Source organism: Poecilia formosa, unplaced genomic scaffold (genome assembly GCF_000485575.1).
Source record: "Poecilia formosa unplaced genomic scaffold, Poecilia_formosa-5.1.2 Scaffold46, whole genome shotgun sequence".
Classification (NCBI taxonomy): domain Eukaryota; kingdom Metazoa; phylum Chordata; class Actinopteri; order Cyprinodontiformes; family Poeciliidae; genus Poecilia; species Poecilia formosa.
In genome coordinates, this window is record NW_006799985.1 from 1,960,774 (window position 1) to 1,983,899 (window position 23,126).

At 40.1% G+C, this 23,126-nt stretch overlaps 1 long non-coding RNA gene across 1 annotated transcript; it reads right to left on the reverse strand.

Annotated features, from left to right (window-relative positions):
* Positions 1 to 16,149: 16,149 nt before the first annotated feature.
* On the reverse strand, positions 16,150 to 19,583 carry LOC107836251 (uncharacterized). The gene is made up of 3 exons (XR_001662107.1): positions 19,188 to 19,583; positions 16,449 to 16,632; positions 16,150 to 16,352 (listed from the first exon to the last, which is right to left on the reverse strand). It is a non-coding gene; the product is annotated as an uncharacterized LOC107836251 (long non-coding RNA).
* Between the last annotated feature and the right edge of the window lie 3,543 nt (positions 19,584 to 23,126).

Below are 23,126 nucleotides of genomic sequence, written 5' to 3' on the forward strand. Positions count from 1 at the left end.
GTGAAGAGCGAAACTTCTTCAGGCAGAGCAAGATGGTTGTACAGCAAAGGGCTAAGGCCAGACTTCAAACCTGGCATATGTTGTCTGGATATTATATGTGTGTGTGTGCGTGTGTGTGTGTGCGTGTGTGTGTGTGTACTTAGAAAAGTCTTAGATGCATGTGAACATGACGCATCAAAGCAAAGGCAAATAAATTGTGCCTGTGTGATAAAAGTCCTACTCATTCGTGTGTGTATGAATGATGGAAAGTGCTTGAAACGCTCTTCAGCCCAGAGACAACACCATGGCCTTCTGAACACTCACACTTTTCCCTCATACTTTCCAAAACCTAGGAGTGATATGGCTGTTAGTCTCCATCTTAGTTTGCCCACCTCTTGATTTACCATTGCATCACTGGCTGTCAGGAAGCTGCTGTGGGCCCGAGAGGTGAGGCGCTGCTTTGTTGTGAGGTGAGCCTGGCACTCTGTTTATCTCCTCTTGTCAGAGAAAATGGTGTTTGATCTGCAGCTCTTCCATGTCTCTAGTTTCAGGTTGAATGACCTCAAACCAGCATAGGAATCTGCTTCAAAAGACCATGTTTTAAAAAAACACACCATAGTTTCCCTAACTACTTTGTTTCTGTAGATATTTATGTTCATATATAGGTTGATAAATCAGTCTTCCTTCATATGCAAAGAGATGAATCAGTACTTTGTGGGTGGGCAGCATCTGACCGAGGTCTTGATGCTAAACCAGTGAAATCAGAAGAAATGTGTGTACAGTGGATCTCCAGGACTTGTGCTGGTCAGAGACCACAGCTGCCTGAGTTTAGCTCAAACCTTCAAATACTTTAAATGCTTCTAGAAATACTTGTAACTGCCTATTGTAAAGATTCAAACACCAAATATACCTTATTGTTGGTGGGATAAAGTGGTTGTTTGCTGCAGGTCACATGTGTGGAATACTCAGCTAAAGGTTTTGCTGCCTAAACTCTCCAAGCCTGCTGGATTCTGTGCCACTTCACTCTGCCATCTCAGGCAGCCTGGCTGCTGAAAACCAGAAATGTTCCTCTGCTGCGTAGAGCCAAGAACCTCCCTCTCTTAAGCAAGAGAGGGAGGTGTGAACAACATTTTCAAAAATGTTTTAGATGGTAAATGCTTTAGTGGACAGTTGTCTTAGCTATGTAACTTTCAGTAAAAACATTAATAGCTTTATCCCTCTTACCATCAGCTATAACCTGCTTCTTTGTTCCCACTAAGAACAATGTCACACTTCACTGCACATGTTTTCAGGGTCATGTGCAGTTTTATTTTTCTGCTACAAATATTACTTTACATGTTAGGCAAAAAGTGCAGTTATGGCCTCATCTGGCCAGGGTGCCTTACCTCGCAGGTGTGCTGTCACGTATCAGTGAGTGATGAGTGTGAGTTTAGGCTCTTGTCAAAGCTGAATGAAAAGGAAAACAATCCAGGGAGACTTCTTACACTTTCTCACCAAAAGGAAAGCGAGGCATTCCGTTCTGATCTCAACACAACATCGCAGAGCCTCTGTGTTCACGGAGACATCGTGATGCTTCTCAGCTGTGATCGGCTATCTAGCAGCGAAAGCTTAACTGATGAGACTTTATCTGTTTTATGGGGCAGTTACATTCACTGCCTTGTCAGTAAGTGATTAATGGATTCAAAATGACATGATGGCTGGGATATCAAACTGTGTACTGTAGAGAGAGTATAGATTTTCTGCTGAGCTCCAGTGTGTCTGTTTGTGTTGATAAAGACTAAAACATAATCTGCCTCTCATTATATGGATATTTCATTTCCTTGAAGGGAACTATGTATGATTGAGGTTCTCATTCAAATAATCCTCAGCAGTTGTCCTTGGTGAGCACATTGTGAGCACTGCAGAGAACAAATAAAATGTACACACAAATGTGTGTTAGAAAATAAAATACTACTTGGGTGAATATAAGCTCTGTTTGTGGCAATCAATGAAGTTTGGCATTTAAGTGTTAACTTTAAAAGGCACCCATAATCTCTCGGCATTGTTTTTTAATGGCCACATCAACGTCTTCAAGGATAATCATTTTATCTGATCAGCAAGGATTTCTAGCGCTCTTATCAGCTGTGCACTTGCTGCTGTTTTTTAATCCTTCCATTCTGTTTCATTTTTTAAATTGATTCTGCAACACAGAGGCTTTCTTCAAGAGATAATGCAACTCACAAGAGCAGGTCATGATCCGTAAATAAGGGAATTTCGCTCCAGCTGGCCGCATCGTATCTGCCATCCTTCCGAAGCCTTTCCAAGGAGCAGGAGAATTCAGACTGACTTTTTGAGGCTCCCTCCCTGAATGGGCTTCCAGGGATCCACAGCGAATAACGGTGTGAACTAAAAGCCGATGGTACTCTCTATGTTTTACCTAAACGCTTGAAACAAATCTTGTGTGCTGGGATGAAAATGGTCTCCCCTTCGTTCCCTATGTCTTTACATAATTTCAGAATGCGAGCATAGCTGGAACGTGAGCAACACTAATTATCCAATAGCGTGACCCGGCAGGACACAGAATTATAGATAAATAAAAAACAGGAAGTTTTCTTGCATGTGTACCATGTTGGAGTCTGATAACGGCTTATCCATTGAAGGCCTCGGTTCACCTCGCTAAATTACGCCGCCCGTTCTGCTCACGGGCCCCTGGGAGGAAAGCTGTTAAATCCAAAGCACTCCCTGAGCAGAAGTCTTGGGGTTGATGTGGCTGTGTAACGCATGGTGAAGACAAACCCGGGCCTGTTTAGTCTTGTGGGGAAAACATGGTAAACACCACAGAATGGAAGCAGATGAGGATTTTCTTTTAGCTCAAATGACCTTGTTTTTACACTGCTGGTTTTGATACACAATATAATAGACTTCTGTAATGACCAAGTTTTACACTGACCAGAAGCATTTTAGTCTGGTGAAACACGTTTCTATACACGTTTCTTATGTTTGCCACAACGTACAATGACTGAAATGCAGCCTGATGTCCTGTTTTACCACATGTAAACTTGAGCGCAAGAATGTTGATTGTTAGTTTGCAAGAAATATGACCGATATATTGAGGATTAATGCCATTTTATCCAATTAAAGAGGACTTTTTTATGTTGTTTGCAAATGTACCCTTAGTTATATTAGAAAATTGTTTGACAAACGTGCAAAACAGCATGTTTAGAGACAAAGCCCTTAACGTTGGGGTTTACCTTCCTGCAGGGAAACCACACTAAACATGCACTCAGAGCTAATTAAATAGTTTAGAACAAAAGCATATTTTTTTATGTAATAAGCTTCAATCACAGTCCAGGCAAAAGAAATATAGTTCTTGCAGTACTAGAAAAATGATGTTCACATGGTATCAATACAGGCTGGCAGGGACATTTACTGCAGTTAAAGTTAAAGATTTGCAAGCTTTTTATGTTTCTTTTGGAATAATGACATTTTCCTCTCAAAGGCCTTTCTGCCCATGTCTGGTACAGGACACATTTCCCTGTGGGTAAGAACAGCTAGCATCTTCAGAAGGGTTAGCTTTGTTTTTCTTGGGTTGATTAGAACATTTCAGACTGAAACATGTTAAACTCTTGGACACAGAAAACATCTCCTTCCTGAGCTGTATGATGATTGGATGTTGCCATCGTGTCTATATTTGCACATATGTGTTTAAAAAGATAAACCTTCAAAAACCTGGAAATTGTTCCCAAGGTGGAACCAGACTTCAGCTCCACAATCCTGTTACTTTGGCTGATTTCCTTTAATTTTCAAACAAGAATGGAGTGTGCTTGAGGTTTGATCTTAACATTTTTGTGGAAGTTAGCAAATGGATATAGTCTTGGTAATTCCAGCTGACCTTAAGCAAGAGATTTAACTTTAGACTGAAAGAAGTGTCATGTGTATATTTATGTATTTGTACTTAATTTTCTGGGTTCAACTGTGAAAAGAATTTAGTTTCTTTCTTTCTTTTAATAACAACGATGCACTACTTTATCTGCTACACGAAACCCTAGTAAAACATGTTGTTCTTTTAATGGGAAAAATGTGACGTTTCAAAAAGTATCAACACTTTTGCAAGACACAGTTTAGAAATAGTTCAACTTCCAAGCTGATTGCTGTGATCTTGGCACATGCAGTCCATTACGGTAAAGAATTTGAAGTATGTGCCCACTTGGATATGTGATTTCAAAGTACGAATGTTTGCTGGAATGGCATGATGAACTGCTTTCAGCCATTAGGCTGCTGAATCCCACTTGGTATGGTGACATGAAGATACTTCCATCCTCTCCACAGGCACCTGTCTGGAGGTCAGAGGTCATCCTGTTAGGGGTAATCCCCACAGTAACCTGACCAGACCGAGGGATAGTGCCAACCAAATGTGCTGCGGAGCGCCAGTCTGTCCCCCTAATTCTCCCACTAATCGCATTTTAATTGAATTCCAACAAACATGTAAAAACCTGTTTGAGTTTTTTTATTTAATTTTCCTAACAGATGTCCCTGTGATCCCTGTAAAGCGATCCGCCATGCTGACGTTTTGTGTTTAGAAACACATGAAATGGCTGAGCTGATTGGTGGAAACGAAACCGTGAGCGGGTTCTTGGGATGGATCGGAACATGACTGATTGAAAAATGGGAAAAAAAAGTAATAATAATAATAATTGGATCAAAAATGTACCAGTTCTTACTGAAGTGCTTAATGATAAAAGTCAGAATGGAATTTAGATCTTGAGCCCAATACTATTACTCTTCCATACCATAGTGTTAAAAATGTGAACATAAAACCACAATTTAACTGCTTTTATTGAAAAATGCAAATGTTCATAAAAAAGCTCAGACTCGATAGTGTCAGGTAGCACAAAATTTTACTTAGGGGTACCATGTGTCATTCCCTTCTACGCATCTGTTGTTTTGTGGTGTATAACATGTATAAAATCCCCATCAGATGCATAGAAATCTGTTGAAACAGTGAAAACGTCTAACTGTCCAAGCGGTATGAGTACTTAATGATCAAGACTTTTCCTGACTTATTTTTTTCTCTTCCACTGCCAATTGGCTGTAAATACTGGAACTACATACAATCTTTCTTTAACAGTATGTGGGAAAATTTTTAAAAGTATCATTTTAGTAATACATTATTTATATCTACCACTGTCAAAAGAGGAGATTTTAGTTTTACAGCGGATGTACAAACAATAATTTTTAAGATTGAAAGCTGCATGTCAAGAGGGGGATCCACCAAAACACGTCAAACTGTTTGGTTTACAACCAGACAAATTGAAATGTAGTGCCTGCAGCTTGTTACCAAGGCCTAAATCAAAAGCCTTTCTGTTAACAGAGCCAGTGTTCTGTAGAGAAAAAACAGAAATCTGACTGTGAGCTTAAGAAGCTTTTGTCAAATTTGATCATTTTTTATACATTTTAGTCATTTTTGGAAATAACTGAGGCTGATTTGCGTCCCTAATCGGCGCTCTTTGTCTCCCATTAGTATGGCCAGACTTGTGATCCCACTAAAAACAGGCAGAAGAAGTGAAAAAAAAAAAAAATCTCTTCCCCAAACAAAGCGTTTGTCATCAGTTTGCAGTTGCTCTGTTTGCAAGCATGGTTCGGATTTGCTTCAATGCGCAGCTGTCACTGAGCCTGTTGGACGTCCTGGACCCCAAACACACAAACCAAAAGAGATTAGTGTGCCATGTCAACCCACTGCTACCACAGATGGCACGGATGCTTTTAGCCTGCTCCCTGTAGACAGCCACTCATTGATCTTTCATACTAAACTCCCCACAGCATGAGTCTTGATACTGTTTTATTTATCATTCTGGCATTTACTATTAAGGCCAATAAAGTTTGACATGTGTGGATTTTAACTATAGGGGGCACTGTGGTTTCTGTGCAGCATGCTGGAGGTGGTGTTGGGGAGGGGGATTGTGGAGGGAAGTCAGATTTATATCCTGGCAGCCAGAACTGTCACCCGCAGTAATGTCTCCCCTGTCTCTCTTTCCTTCAGTCTTCGTTTAGTTCCAATTCCCAAAATCCAAATCCAGTCTATAATTCACAAGTGTTGTCTCTCACCTTGACATACACCTAGTAAACGTGTAAAACATTCTGGTGGGATCTGCTCCAATTTTAATAACCAAATGCTTGAGGTGGTTGTGTGTGTGTGTGAGGGGAAAATAGTGAGATATCAGTTACTAGCTTTTAAGGATCCTGGCAAATGCTGAAGGAGCCCCTCAGCTCTGACTCGGAATCCTTGTCCAAAACCAACACAAGGGACAAGTAGGCAATTTTGTAAATGTAGTTTTCAGTTCCTGCGCATATTTTCCAAGGGTGTTGCACTTAAGCTGACCATGATGATGTTTGGTTCTGGCTCTCCTCCAGGATATTACCTGGGTGAGTGTCAGGTGATAGCCTCCCTAATTCCATTGGAAGGCAAACAGAGATTCGCTTTTTTTTTTTTTTTTTCGTGGAGATTTCACAGAATCCCCTTCCCCTGTAAACGTGTTGCTCCTGCGGTAAAATGTGATCTTTCAGCTAATGAAGGACACGCTTCGTTTCCTTAACTCAATCGCTCTCTAGTTTTGGCCTCTAGGGGGAGCTTAACCCACTTTACTCCTGTTTTTACTGCATCAGGCCCTGGCAAGAGTTTAGGCAAACCTTTGTGTGCGAGTATTGATTTATGGCCTCGGCTTGAGGTGTGCATCTCTCCAGGGGTAATCAGCCTGACTGGACAGAAGCTTGTGTGAACAGTGGCTCTCAGACATCACTGACACTCTGTCCGACCGCTGCGCCGGGAACCGCTGATTGGAGTCTGCGGTCTGTGGCGTGCAAGTCTCATGCACACACCACAGCAAAGCAAAGCCCTCAATCACTAGGTCTTGGTCCAGTTCATGCCCCGTGTTGCAGAGCTGAGTGACGCGCAGCGTGCAGAACGCTCATTAGAATCTATGTTTCACAAGCAGAGCAGGGATAGTAAATCGCCAAGGCCTCAGAGTTGTTATAGCCAGCGCTAACAAGCTGCATTCTGTCTGCTTTTTTGGAGCTAAGAGGTAGACACTGTGTAGTTTTTGGCAACTTTGGGGGGGGAAAAAAAAAAGAGCAAACAATGAATGAAAACTCCTGGAGTAAGGGTGCAAACCTCAATGTAATGAAAACTTGTTTAGTCTTTCAAAGTAGCCCTTTAGGTTTCCGGCCCCTCTTCTGGTTAAATACTGACAGAAACATCATTAGACAACAAAAACATTTCAATGACATCAGTTAAAAGGTTTGCTGTGGGAATATTGTGGAGCTTTTGGAGGACGCTTTGCAATCTCTCAACACGTGGTCAAGGGCCCCTGCACCAGAACTGTGCAAACAGATTTTCCCCCTATGGCCCCACTCTTAAATCAGATCAGCCTTTTTTTTTTTTTTTTGCATGCTACATCTAAGGGCTTGCTATCCCATGTCTAACTACCTAGTCTTTTGTTTGCTCGTGTTTTCTTTTTCCTCTGTGGACCGGCTGGCTTTGACCGTGTAATAGAGTGCATATTGGCCAAGCGGGGCAGCCCGCTGTGACCAGATCAGATGTGTGCTCCTGATTATGAAACTCCCTTTTAGTCACTGACAGACATGGTAATAAATGTGTCCATAAATTGAATTTGGGGCTTTTGAAAAGGGAGCAGGAATATCTGAGGAACATTTCAGCTGATTGTCTCCAGCCGACATGGCAGCGCTTCAGTGGGATTCTGGGGGGGAAACTGATCCTGCTGTGGTGCGGTTGGAGAGTTTTGGAGTCGAGGGTGAGGGGCATACGGGGGTGCGTATGGATGGATGCCCAGCCAAGTAAAATAAAGACTCCTTTATTGCAGTTCAGAAAAATTATTTGATTGAGTTTGCACAAACGTAAAAGAAAAAAAATTGTGCAGAAGTAAACATGAACGTTTTTGACATTGTAAGCTTTACTGTTATTTTTATGTGTGCGTGTGTGTTTTTGTTGAGGTGCTTGTCTCTCTCTCTCTCTCTCTGTGTGTGTGTGTGTATGCTCTATAGATATTTTACTTTTTCCTTGAGCACTGCTGAACAGCAACACGTTTCTGAGTCATTCCACCAAATTTGGAGGGAAAGGATGTATAATGTGCTTATGCTAACTTAAGCACCCCCATTTGCAGCAGCATTACAGAAATGTTGGCAAAGTGGTTTTGACAGCCAAAGCAGGCCAAAACCTTTCTTTTCCATTCCCTGCTGGATCAGGTGTTGGATGCATTTAATACAAAGCTTACATGGGATTTTTGCATCAAGGTTTTTTATTTTTAGAAAGATGTCGCTGGACTAACTTTAATTTTAAATTGACCTCAGCTGAAACTTGCTTCACAAGTGCTGGAAAGGAAACGTACAGTAGCTTACTGTACAAAAGTCTTGAGCCATTTCTTGTTTCTCAATGTTCCTCCTTTAAGGAGCCAAACTTTTTTGCAACATTTCTTTATCCTTCTGAACAGATTTATGACATTTCTGTCCTTGACAAGGCAACATTTTACCCGTTTTCAGTCCAGCACCTTTTAGAAGATGTTAACCCTGACCTGTGAATAATTCAAGCACGCCAACATTTCTGACTGCTAGGGGATCCAAGGAGTAATGACTGATTTAGGGTGCTGATAAATGCCACTATTAATATCATCCTCACAAGCAGATGTTGAACAAAATGAAGAGATGAAATTACAAAGTAATGTAATCATGAACATCTAAGGTGGATGACCTGTTCTTGAATATTCTTACACAGTTCGGTTAACAGATAAATTATAATTCAGTGAAAGGAAAAAGATGCACTTATTCTTCATGGAAAGTAATTTTGAAACTGTACAAAGCCACTAAATTCGCCCTGAATTTTCTCTTTACTTTTTTTTTTGTTTATGTGATATTTGTCAATTGTGTCTTTCTTATTTATTGTTTAACTGCTTGTTAGTGGTTAACATATTACAGTTTGAAGGAATTTTGACTTTTTATACATTGTATCATTTTATTGCTTCAAATAATAATAGAAAAAACTGGACCTTTAGTTCTTGTTAAACAGGAACATTGTATTTCTTGTCTTGAAATACAAAACAAGAAATACCCAGTATACCCACTAGTGTCTGGCCTAGTGGGTATACTGGGTTCAACGCCGGGCCATTCTAGCAATAAATTATTTCATAAATTTTAAATGCAGAGTCCAAGGTAGTTATTTTAATTCACAGTATCAGTAAATAATTATATTTATCTATTTACACAGTCAATGCAACATTTTAGAACCTCTGGTAAAGTTTGAGAAAGCTCTTCAAATATATATTTTTAATTCAAACTTTATTCTGAGTACATTTACTCAGAAAAAATACAACATTTACTGAAAACACCCCAGCTTTTTAACAAAATTGCCTGTGGCACAGTTATTGACATCTGCAGTAAATATTTAGTGCAACAACACTTTACCATTAGAACAACACGTCTCTCTTAGAAGATACAGACAGACTGATCTCTTTGACCATTCCTCGTAACAGCATCTCTTTAGATCGTCCAGAGTTCTGGGTCCTGTCCTTTGCTCTCTTCTCTTCAGCTTCACGCTCTGGTTGTCTGTAGGATTTAGGTTTGGGGGTTTGCAGGTAGAACTGTTTTGAACTGATCTGACCATTATATTTGGACCATTATTTTTGTTAGAGGACCATGTGAGAAGAACCGACCTTTCGGTTTACTGGTAGAGTCCATCAGATTTTTATTCAAAATCTCCTGGTGTTTCAAAGATTTCAGATTAGTTGTTTTGCTTGACATGACTTTTGTAGGAATACAATCCCAGAGCTTCTCAGATCCATCACTGTACTGAACAGTGAGTCTGAGTCTATTCTTTACTTATTTTGTTTTGCACTGAATGTGTCTGGAGTGTTTGCTGTTCTTTAATATTAAACTTATCTGACCAAAGCTCATCATTCAAAGTAAAGTTTCTCCACATGTTTAGATTTATGATTGTAAAGCTACTTTTTTCTGATATTACTCCAAAACTACAAGTTGCCATATAGATGGTCTCTAGTGGTTATAATATAGACTCATATTTGTATCCAGTGAGATAGAAAGTTGTGAATTGTAAGTTTCCTCTGTTTAATGTAATAATAGCTGTCTTATTTTTTTTTTTTAAATACTCAAATGATATTCATTTTGCATATCTTTTTAAGGCCAATTATTGTGACAGTGCTGATTTGGTTGAAAACAACTATTTTATCTAAACTAGATTTTCCCTTCTGAGCCAATGTGCTAAAACTGAAGATTGGATTCTTCAAAATTTGTAAAACATGAATTTATTTCAAGGCGTTTTGCAAAATCCACCAGGAGTGCCGATGCTTGTGTCCAGCACTGTAAATGCTTCTTGCTTAAGCAACTATTTTTATCCAGGTTAGTCATGAGGGAGGGACGTAACTTCTCAGAGCTGTGTGACACATGTAACTCTGCTACCAAGAGTCGCACATCCACAAGTGTTTGTCAGGCCTGTCTTCTGGGCTTTATTTTCATGAAGCTGTGAAGTTGCAGGTCTGAAAGGTTCCCCTGGGGCAGAGGGGAGCCTGAGTCACAGCCAGAGACACAAACGCAGACAAGAGCCGTCACAGTCCTGTTTTAGAACTGGCAATCTAACATGATGCTGTGAAACTGCTTTATTTTATTATTTATTCACCATAGACATGTGTCTTGGCTAAGGGGAGAGGAGTGACTGTGTAATTTTTTTGAAAACCCAGCTTTCTCAGCTTCTCATTGCTTCTCCTTCTACTCATTTTTTTTATCATTATATCTAAGTTTCTTTTCTTTATCTGCCATTCACTGTCTGTCCCACTCTGACTCTTTTCCATCTACTCCTTTCCTCGCTCCATCCGTCTATCCTGTCTTTCTTTGAAATGTTATGATTCACAGGCTGTGATCTCTTAGAGCTGTCTCCTTTAAGTCTATGTGTCTCCTGAGTACGACCGCAGAATGGTACATCACTTCTATCCTATGTAATTTCCTGGGCTTTATAAGGTGCATTTACTCACCCTACAATGGTGAAAACTATTCTTTTCTGCCGAGCTTAGAGGCTCTGTCATGGAAACCATTATCTGGTCTGGGAGCGGGCCAACATTAGCCTTCAGAGCTTCTCCCCTGATAAGACAAAAGCAAAATAAAAACTTTCTAAAAATTGTTTGAATTTTAAGACCATTATAAAACAAAAGTGTGTAGGAGATGTCGAGCGTTGCCACAATGCGGCAGAAGCACGAAGTTACAGTGCGATCCATCATGAAGTGATTTTCCATTGTAATGAATAATAAATGTTTTAAAGGTGGTTTCAAACCAACCAAATAAATCTAGGAAATGAATTAAGACACATTGTAATAAAGTATAGGAAATCCTGCCAGACAACAAAAGTTCTTTTGGTATAATTCTCTATAAAGTCCAAACCTATTTAAATAGCTCCACCTGTATTACTACTTTTTCACTACGCAACATAGTAGACAAGCTCAATTACTCTCCTATTCTTACTTATGCTTCTCCTTCATTTTCACTCTTGTGCTGTCAATAAAAGGGGGCCAATAAATCACTTAGCTGTCCCTGCGGGTTTTGGGGTATTGGTGTTGGAATGAGTTGTCCTACCAACGCAGCTGAGTAGACATTACTCCCAAAGCCCCCTAAAATAAAAATTAAAAAAAAATCCTTTTCCTACCACCCTCACTTTAAAAAACCAACATGGTGAAAATTACATTTCGCTTAAGGAGGCTAATAAATCTCAGCCAAACGTTGCAGCAGAAGTGGAATAAGGGGGCCCTCCATGGTGGCTGCAGTCTCAGTGATGTGGATTTTATGTCGAAGGAAAGAGGAAAGCCATGTAAGAGGAGGGGGGTGTTTTGCGGTGATGTGTGAGACGGGTCAGATAGATAATACAAAGTCTAAGCTATGCAACAAAGTCTTTTAGATTTTATTCAGATAAACAACGTCTGTTGTAATCCACAATTACTGTAAGAGTTTGTTGGCTCAATTTTGGAAAAGGAGACAGCTCTGACTCGCCTCTTGTGAAGAAACACAGTTACAGCTCTAATTTTTACTCTTGGGAAATGCCTCAATAACAACAGTTTGGGTGTAAGCATTACCTTTTAGCTTATTATGAGTTTCTGCAGTGTGTCCACATGGTCGCTCCTTGTTAGTTTTCCAGTTCTGGTGCCTGTTTGACAGGAACAACCTCTGTACTGCCATCAGAGACTCATTAAAACACACATCCACAAATCTGTCAGCAATCACTGCACCAAGAAACATTCGGTGCCACTCACAAATTAGCGGCAAAAACGGCTGTGTTTACCATGTTAGCTTTTCATTTCTCAGTGCATGCCCACAAAAACAAATAGTGGTTGGAACCTTGTTTGATACAGCAGCGTTCATATTTATTTTGCCATTTAAATGTTACAAAAATGTAGGCATTGGGAGACATGATAATGGAATCCAGATTTTAGGTTTATTTAATTTGTAGCTCTGCAGAGAGTCATTTTATTTTAGATTACAGCCCTGCATAAGCCGTGCTGTTTGTGTCTCTCGGGCTTACGTTGAGTAACAGTGTTGTGTCTCAGTCATCTGGATGTGCTTTCCTGTCCTCAACAGAGCGCACTTCTTATCTTCATCTTTTCCAACCCGCAACCTCATGATCATGTGGTTTATCCACTTTGCCCAATCACAAAAGCAGTGAGGTGGACCATTTACATGCAAATGTGGGGAAGTCATTCAAAGTTCCCCATATTTTTTGCATAAAACTGATGGCACAGTGAGACATGTATCCATGCAAACAGATGGATAACTCAAATTCACCATCAAAATCTGGAATTAGTGGTTCTATTGATATTGGTAATCTTGGATTACCTGATACAATAGGTAGGTTGTACTGGATTACAGTACTACGTGTATGAAAGATTTATTCAACACAAACCATTGTAAGTTGCTTATTGCACATTGTACTATGTTTTTAAAAACCAGCAGTTGTTTGGATGTTGTCAGGGTTCATGAGAAGCCTTTGACTCTCACTTTACATTTTTATTTAACACTCGCTCCTCTCGCCTCACCTCTTACCTCCTCACCACCAACCCAGCTTGCAAGCTGAGACAAAGTGACTTTGTCTTTGCTAAAAAGGACAAAACATATATTAAAGACCGACAGTATTCAACCATTTTTGAGAGAATGTCAGATGGTTCTGCTTGTGTTTCTGTTTTCTGAGAAGCTTTCACTGTTTAGATTATGTTATGTGCACAGTCACCTCAAAGGCTTTATTTTTAAGTGTTCAACTTAGTAATTTCCAGTAACAGTTTCAGCCTGTCTTTTGGTAATAAGATTGATTGTCATAGTAAAATGCAAATTCCAGTCATTGTAAGCGCACTTAGGTCTTGTTAGTCATCATGGTTGATACTTTGTAATAAGGTACGGCTGCTTATTCTGTGGAAACATTGTTTCTTTCATACCAAAGAACTTTCCCATGCAAGAAAGCTCCACCCAACACCAGGTGTTGGTAGGTCTAAATGTTCTGTGACTCATAAACCAATTATAGTGATTACTCTGTGAGTGTAGTGAAGTAACAACACAGGGAAAGAAAGATGCACATGTCTCATAAATCAAACAATTGACAATAACAGATACAAGATGGTATGTCATTTCAAGATGTACCCAATTATCTGATAAGATCTGGGAGAGTCACCTGTGAATGGATGATTTAATGTTATGACAGATACTGGGTTTGGATTCTTACACAGGATTTCTGTATTTAAAAAAAATAAAATAAAGTTGCTTTACGTAACCTGGAGATATAATTAGGTGAATATTCGTACTGACATCTTTTTCAAGATCAAACAAGAAATCCAAATTCTAAACATCTTCCTGGAGTTGGTGTTGCTCAACATTAAATTGCAGGTTGTTGTACAGACAATTAAATGCTTTTAAGTGGCACTGTGTGGTTATTACAGCTGGTTCTGAATTATCTGAGAACAAGCAAAGTAAAAAAAAAAAAACTAACAAAAAAAAAAGCACTGAAAACATAAATGGTCCACTCATAAAACACTTGAAAAGAAGCAAAACTCTCTGCTCCAATAATGCCTTAGTTTAATTTAATTTCCAGGCGCTCCATTGATGCAATGAGATAATGGTGGTAATGCGAAAGTACAGTAATGTACTCCATCTTGACATACTGAAAGGTTGTAATTTTCACATCCTTGATCCTAAAGACACACAGTATTCAGACGTGGAGCTCATTAAAAGTGGAAAATTAACCTCAATTGGGTGCAACAATTGCTGTTCCACATAATTTCCCTAATTTCCTCATTCTTGCATGTTTGTAACATGCATACCAGTACGCCAACACATCTGACAAGAAAACCAACTGACAGCAGCTTATTAGGTTTCAGGATTCCCTGAATAGAACTGCATGTAGTTGATGCATAAATGCATTTTGTTGCTGTATTTGTTCAAATATTACACAGTATGTTTTTGTGGACTTACAGGAGTAATTCTAATTCCAAATGTCGAAATCAGAAATATGACGATACCGTAAAATACTCTTCTATTTTCTACTATATTTTTGTAATTTTGTGCTTTAAAGATTCCTTCCAATGACACATAAGCATCTGTTGAAACTGCATTAGTGAAAACATGGGAATCCAGAGCTGCACAGAATCTGAGAGTGAATTGTTTTCAGCCGATATCCTGAAAATAGCTAGAAGGGTCAAAGCTTCAGTGTGTAACTTTTGTAAATACTAATAAAAGGAACAAAAAAACAAATGTATTAAAGTTGTCACCATGTTGTGACACAGATAGTCTCAATGCTGGTATTGCTATCTGCAGAAAAACGTGAGAAACAACATATTAGAGCCAGGAGGAATGTTTTAGCACTGTTAATCATGGTGAATCTGATATGAGCATTCATTATAGGCTCTGGAGAACTAGCTGTAGCATAGCAGAGTGTGAGCAGCCGTACACGAGCATGATTGGTAATTCTAAGACCCTCCTCCTGCCTCTGACAGATCCAGATACAGTTTATTCAGGTGTTTTGAGATCCTTCCAAATATACAACTGCTGCAATTTGCAACACTTGGAATCAAAAATATTTACTAGTATTTTTTAGAGCATTTTCATTATTGTTTTTTTTTTTAAGTTCAGATTGAAATTATTTCACTTTTTCATTCTTCTACCCACTCAGAAACACCTTGAAGGCTCTGATAATTCAGTAATGGAATATGGATCAGATTACTTATATTCAGTGTGCGCTCCTCTGTTGATACTTTTTTAGTACATTAAGATGGTTTACTTGAAATGGGGACAAATGAAAAGTTGTATTGGAGGAAAATTGCAGACACAAAGATGATCCCAGAGGATTTCAAAGCAGAGGCCCTGGAATTAGATTAAAGAGCCTACTGAGAAACACCTGTCTGTCATTGACTGATCCCCCTCCTACCAGGTCCCAGATGGATTTTGGGTGTAGTGGGCCCTATTATAACTTCCTCCTTCATCCTCCCCATTAACACAAATGTTTTTCTTTCTGTCGTTCTGCGTTGACCTCCTTCCGCAGTATTCCCTTTCCGTGCATATCAGGAATTCTGCTAGGGGACTGGATGGTGCTGAAAATTGAAAAACAGTTTAGCTGGATGGCCAGCTGTGTGCCAACAGAGCTCAGAGCACCGTGGAGAATGGCCCATTATCTTCCACACACTCTCTCCTTCATTCACACCCCAAACCCAGGCCCTGCGAAATTAGGCAGACAGACTCTGCTAAAACCATCACTCATCCTCATAGATGCATGTGGGCCACTCCAGCACACACCCACTCGTATCCGCACACACACTCGATTGCTTATTTTGAATGCTGTGTGAGAAGTTATTTTCCCTTCACTCCCCTTGTCTTTGCGCACACCAACAAGGGGGCCAAGAGCCTTCATGCCATGTGTCACTGCTTCTGACACACAGGACTAAGCAATTCATTAGAGCACGGGTCGAATCATCCCTACATATAGTCTTATCTGTCTGCTCTCAGTCAGCCAGCCTATTGAACAGCGGCTGGACGCCTCTCACTGCTGGTAGGATATGAGCAATTAGCAAGTAAGACCTTTTAGCGCTGCCAGCTGATTTGCAGCCAGTTTTCTGCATACGCCTGTAATTCACTCTGACATTTCATCTCCTCACTTGTCACAGTCTTTATTGTGTATTACCACAAGATAAACAATAATGATGAAGTAATAATCAAATTGGAGGCAATATAATCATTTTGTTTTCCCTTGCGCCAATGTCCACTGGTTGAACCTGTGGGAGACAGCTGAGAAGTGAAGGTTCTTATGCGAAGCGGCGGTCTCAGGAGAGCTGGCTCAGGCAGCCGGGGGGAGTCTTCCCAAGTCAACCCAGGGGAAATGGATGACAGTTACACTACCCTCCGGCCAATTAACTGTCATTCTAGCTGTTGGTTTAACTTGCTGACCTTACCTCTACTCTGTTGTTTGTCTTATCATTTCCGGAATAGAGGGCCTCATCTGTGTATGTAAAGTAGAGTGGTGACCTTCAGGGAATGAGAGCAAAGGTCACAGTTCATCCACTGTATTTCTTTTGCGTCACAGCATATATGCCAAGAACTCTTCTGGGAATTTCAGGGTGCAGAGAAAACGGAGTCCTGTGGGACGAATGGGAGCTTTCTGTTATTACTTCCAATTACTTCCCAATCTCCCGCTCTATCTACCTGTAAAATGACATTAGATATGCCTGTTCTCATGGTCCTTTACACATGAAGGCTGTGCTTCTCGGTGATGAGGCCCGTGGGAATTCAAGGTCCATTTTCCTTGCCCTTAGAGTCATCGAGTAGCTGAATGCATCCACAATATAAGGGAGCAAAGTTAATTTCTTTAAAAATGACGAGGGGTTTTGTCATGTGGAGGACGTGTTGACATTGGTGGGAGGAAGCTATGTTCAGCTCCCACATTTGTCTGTGGCCAGGCGTGGGCTTGAGGCTGATGTGTGAATAAGGGTACAGTTCTAGTGAGTGCTGCTGTCTTAGCATGACAACAGAAGGGGTGGGTGGCACTTGTCCCTCTGTAAAGGGAGACAGTGATACAGCGCCCACCCTTCTCTGCCTGCCACAGTGCCACTTCATTGTGACCAGTCGCTACTAAAGGACAAAAACCTTGAGAGCAGACACAGCTGGAGATGGAGGGGAGCATTCATACTTGATGCTTGACTTGTTCAGACACTTTTCTGTGCTGTGTCTCACAAAAGCCCACTTCCTGATTCCCATCCTGTCCATGACAGGAGATGGATAGACAGCTTTACTTTATATTGACTTGAGTTTTTTTTTTTCCTGGAACACAGGAGGATGAATTATTATTGGTGATTCTCACCTAAAGTTGTCAGACTTTCTTGCTTGAATTTACATGTTTAGTTTCTTGTCATTTTAAAGGAAATAAGAACCTAAACAATTACTATCTGTCTATTAAATTTCCTACTACTACTGAACACAGTTTAAATAATTCATGCTTTATCAGTGCCGTATTTAGTTCTATTTTTCACAAGTTCCAGGTATGCAGTTTGATTTTTTTTTTCTTGTGCACTAACCCATCCACAATTATTAGCTGTGCTTTTAAACTAGTTTATTTTGTGTTTTAAATTGACTACCAAATACTAACTGACACCACAACTCAAACAGAAAACCCCTTGGAACAGTACAACATGTAGCAACGTTTTGTTCCAAGCTAACTTACTTTTTACATTCTTTACTCAAACTGTTAGTTATCACTGTTTAAAAAAAAATTGAGTTATGTTATTTTTTTTTGTTACTAAATATTAGAAATTTCATACTGTCATTTTCTGTTGATTTATTTAAAAAAATAGTAATTAAAAACTTTCACTTCCCTTTTGATTGTTCTAAACTTTACCAATTTAATATAATTTCATTACCAAATAATGCAACTTGTCGACTGTGTGAGACAATATGTCGTTAATGTGCAGGATAAAAAGCTTAGCATTCAGGACAGAACCATGAGGTTCAGCACAAGAAGCTTTGAGTAAATCAGAATTAACTCATTTGGACATTTTGATGTCCATTACTAAGGTATCTTTTTAATAAAGAATCTGATATTCCTCTAATATAGTGTATTGTGTCAGAGGTTTTGTAAAGTTAATAAAATGTCAGAAAAATCTCTAGTATTCCATTTCATTTTTTATCTTCATCGTGCTGCATTACTGCCATTGAGTTTGGTTGGTTTGCTTAAAATCTTTCATTGTCTCTAAGCAGCTTGTCTAAAGTTGAGTAAGATACGGGGAAAGAAGTGATTGGGAATTAACTTCAGCCCAGAAGTTTTTCTCCTGAGTACGTTTAGATCCTTAATACAGAAATGGCAACGATCTTTCCTGCCACTGCCGAGTTACTGTGTCGCATTGGCTTTCTTTCTCTGGGAAACACCAACAAAACAGCCGCATGCATGAGAGGCCACACACATGCATGTGTACACACACATACACGCTGTTGGTATATGTTTCCTCATCGCTCATTTGCATGGCAATGCCATTATCTGGGTGTGAGGTGTCATGCCGGAGTGGCTGACAATGTTTCTTACAACAAGTTTATCTAGGCACAAAGAAAGTTGAGAAGAATAGAGGTCTTTCTCTACCTCCTCCTTTCCTGGCTTTTGCGTATATTCTCTTAAACTCCCCATGGAGTACGAGGAAGCAAGTCACTCATCCTCATCCTGCATGATAGAGTGGTAAATCTATTATTTATACCCCTAGTAAAGCCTGTGGTAAACACTTTGTCTAAACATATAGTTACTGTTTTAGCACTGTGCCTTTCTTAGTCCCTCTTCAATATATTTCCCAGCCTCTGTCTTTTTTCCTTCACCTTTTCTTTTTTTTTTTTTAATATAAAATCTGTTTATTTTTACTGAATTTGTTATAAATTACCATAACCAAATATACTCATGCAGTCTTGGGGAGGCCTTCCTTGGAAACAGGATCCCTGCTCTCAGTGGGACTAACTACATTAAATAAAAAAATACAAAGGTTGAGCTGCTTGTCAGTATTCATTAATAGTAGCGGATATTGGATTCTGAGCAGACACATTACTGTGGACCTTCGTGGTAGTTTGAGGACTATTGGGTAAACCTAAAGACAATCAATAACAGGGTTTACAACTTAGACACTGGTAAGCATCGTCATTACACTGAGAAGCCCTCTCACCTGCTGTTATCGACCCTTCCTTCCAGGTTTACAAGTCTTGTCTGGTGATGTCATACGCTATAGAACTGTACGCGTGTGTCTGACTTGGAGAAGCAAAGCAAACAGGACCCGTCTGGGTCACGAAGCAATGTGCAGGGATTCTGAAAGGCCCTGTGTGCGGTATCCATGTTTGAATAAACCTCTCGGTGCTGCTGGTGGTGAGGTTGCAAAATGCAGCAAGGTGATAAGTTGGAGCTGCTGAGTCCGGCGCTGGGAAAGTCTCTGGTGCTTCTGTGTTGTGCTGATAAGCGGACACAGTGCCGAGGTGGATAAACAGTTTCCTGAACAAGGTTTACTCCTTACCAAACAGCACATAAGTTCTCTGGTACAATGATAAGCCTGCAAGCTGCCAGAACACACATATTGGCCACGTGAAAGAATAACAAGAATTTGTTGTAAAGCACATACAGTACATGTTTTATTTATTTACAAAAAACATTCTTATTTTTATTATTATTATTTCAATTACTATTATTATTTCAGGTGTGACTGTCTTTCATAAGTAATGAATAGAAAAAAATATAAGCAGTAAGAGAATGTGGGAGATTCATAAAGCGATTTTTGCTTGCGCTTTCTCTGACATTTAATTTGTGTTAAATAAAGGAATGTTTGAATTTTTATCAAAAAGATAACACAAGGTAAATTTATATTGCAAACAACTGGGTATGTAGTGAGGTGCTGCTTCTCATATAGTTTGGGTTGATATCAGAATAAAGTAATTATAAATATATATGTATTTATATATATATGCACACAGTATTTCATCTTCATTCGAGGTTTATGTTTTCAGAGCTTAGTGTCTCTTGCTCATGTTATGCAATAAGTTAAAGATAAGTTAAACACTGAAAATATGCACTTATTTTTCCTATCAAACGCACTGAAAGTGAAATAAAATAAAATGAAAATGGTAAATGATTATTTAAAGCACTGATTAACCAAAAGTACAATGTTTAGTTTCTCTCTATTATGTACATCAGCCAATCTCATCTAAGCCACTGGATCCAGAGAAATATCAGCATCATTTTATTGCCAAAAACACATTTGTTAAAGGTGTTTTGTGGTTCCTGAGCCATTTTCATTTAGCCGTAAACTGCTAACAGGAAACATATTCGATAAGGCCCTCATATTACCCCTGAGAGATGTTTTAAAGAGTTTCATATTGGCACAAAAGAGAAAAAGAGTTAATAAAACAGCCTGTATTATTTGACTCTCATAGAGAAGTGATGGATAACGCCTATTGGAAGAAGTGAAAATGAACTCACTGAAGAGGATGTGAATGAGAGAGAGGGACAGCTCCGGCCATCATCGTTAGACTTCCTGTTTCCCTCCCCTCCACCCCCTCCATCATGCCTTCATTCACATTACCATTATTAAAAAGGAGAGGACTCTTTTAATAAAGTCTATTAATCACACCAGGGGAGTCGGTCCATCGCCTCACCCTCTTGCGGGGGGTTCTAATCAATCAAGCCTGTTGGTAATGTATTCATGGGAGATGTAAGAAAGGACTTGTTTGACAGTGTTCCAAGGAGGAAGAATTTATTAAGTCCCCTTCAGGAGTCAGGCAATCCAGAGGAGCCATGAATGCTCCCCGTCTCTCACCCCACCCTTGTCCTCTCTGCCTGCGACTGGGAAGAAAAAGGCCTTCATCATGTATGAAGTCTGTACAAATATTGGAAACGTTCAAAATATGTCCTCTCATTAACAGCGATGAGTGAAAGCTAGGACTACTGGCATTTGTCAGATGTGCTCGGAGTGTAAAAACAGTGTTGTACAAGGCCTCTGCTGTGTCGGGCGATGTTGGGACATCACTCTCCTGCTATCCTCTCAAAAGCTGGAGAAAATGTGTCTTATTAGTTCACACGAGGTGGTGAAATTCTGTGCTACACCGCTGACTAATGTACAAAGCTGAGAAAGCACGGCGCTCATGGTTTTTGCTGGGCCTTTGTCAGTGGCGTGTGAGAGGAGAGGGTGTGGAGCGGGTAAAATCATGCAGCTGTTGGAGGCCTTCACCAAGTCCAGACTTTATATATTTATGTGCTTATTGCTTATCTCCACATCAAAACTTCTATTTGCAAATTAACTAAGTGAAAAGGAGACCCTTTACCCAAAAAAATACCTTACAAAGCAATTTTTGTTTGCCATGTATAGATGCTCAGAACATACACGTATGAGACTGAAACATGTTTTATAGAGGAGGGGCTGCCTTTGCTTTGTCCTGAGGAGGGACTCAAATAAGGCTCTACTTGGCTTCAAAGCTGCATTTCCATAATTGCCCTGTAACTTGGGTCTGTATGAGAGATCTGAAAGGGGCTGAAAAAAAGCACAATCTTTCAGCTGAGTGAACGGCAAAAGCCCACCCTCCCAAAACCCTCTCTCCCTCTGGCCTGTGGCCCCCTTCTCCACTTGTTGCCTTTCGGATGCAGTGAAAGAATTCCTCTCCCTAACCTTCGTCAACAAAAGGCATGAAATCAGTGCCCTCCCTCTCTCTCGCTTCACCCTGGAGAATGTCACTCCTTCTGAGTCCTTTTGTCCTTTCTTCAACCTAAGGAAGGACAACAACCCTGCTGTCTGTGCTCCCTGGCAGTTCTTTAGCATGTTACTCGTGCACTTTCACTCGGTTTCTCAATAATGCATGCCGTATAAAACATGCAGGAGGCACAGAATGTTTGGAAGGGGTAAAACTGAGCTCCTCTCTTCCCTAACAAGTTGCCGTGGAGTGCACCGACCCACAGGCCTCTGCACCAACGTAGGTACTGTTTGGAACATGTGCTCTCCCTGTCAGGTAACACACAGGCCTGGTGCTCCCAAAGGGGGCAGCGACTCTCCTGGCCTGGGCAAGCGCTCGGGTGGGGGCGGGTTTTGACAGTGGCTCATAAAAGGATTAGCCCTGTGCACAAAGACAGCAGGCCACTTCTAACCCCAGCTAGGTTCACAAAGGAGATGACATTTGTCTGTTTCGGTGGAAGGAGGGGGTGTGGCCGGACCATCCAGGGCCTTGGAGGGAACCGTGGTTGAAGAGAAACATTGACAGAAGGAGTGGATGAGGTGAAAACACAAGAGTGACCCTTTTTATGTGCAGCAGCCTCCTCTTTCACAGGACTCCTGTGGACCCCTCCAAAGATCTGCTCTAGTGTTTATTTACTTCATGGTTTCTCCTCATTCGCATTAGGTCCTCTGATGGCTCCATTGGCCGTAGTCTTCCAGTTGTCTGGCACTTCTGTCCACTTCTCTCCAGACACATGGCAGACATATTAAATTTCATGTTCAAAAATCCACTTAAATTTTTTTCCTCCTAAATAACTATAATTGGAGTACTATCTTAGTGTGTTGAGGGCAAAAGCGAGCAGAGGTCAACAGCACTCAAGACAACATATGAAATGTGATTAAATAGGAAATGAAGCACAATTTGTTTTTGCTGTCAAACGGGGCAATGTTTCCCACAGTCTTAATACCACAAAACTGTTAATTAATTAGTTTTTAATTACAGGACAGGAAACATAATTGGGAATTGATTGCCTTTGAAAGTGCTAAATCTGAATCTGTATTGAAACCTTGAAGCGCAGTTTCACAAACTCTGTCAGTCGAGCAAACCCAAACAATGCACAGGCCTCGGATACCGACGTTTTTCACTTTGGGTGGTATGGCTCTCTGCTCAGGGTTACCGTGGCTGGGTGTGCCACAAGACAATTAAATCAATAAATCAATCAAGCAATAAATAAAAAAAAATAGGATGCAATTTTGATTGATGAATTACATGTGTAATGGATTCAAAGTAAACAAACAAAAATTAAGCAAATAAATAAAATAAAGGTAATAATAATTTAAACTGCTCAGAACGCAACTGAATTTGTCTTGAATGAACACAGATTCTATAGAACAGAATCTCAGATTTAAGAGACT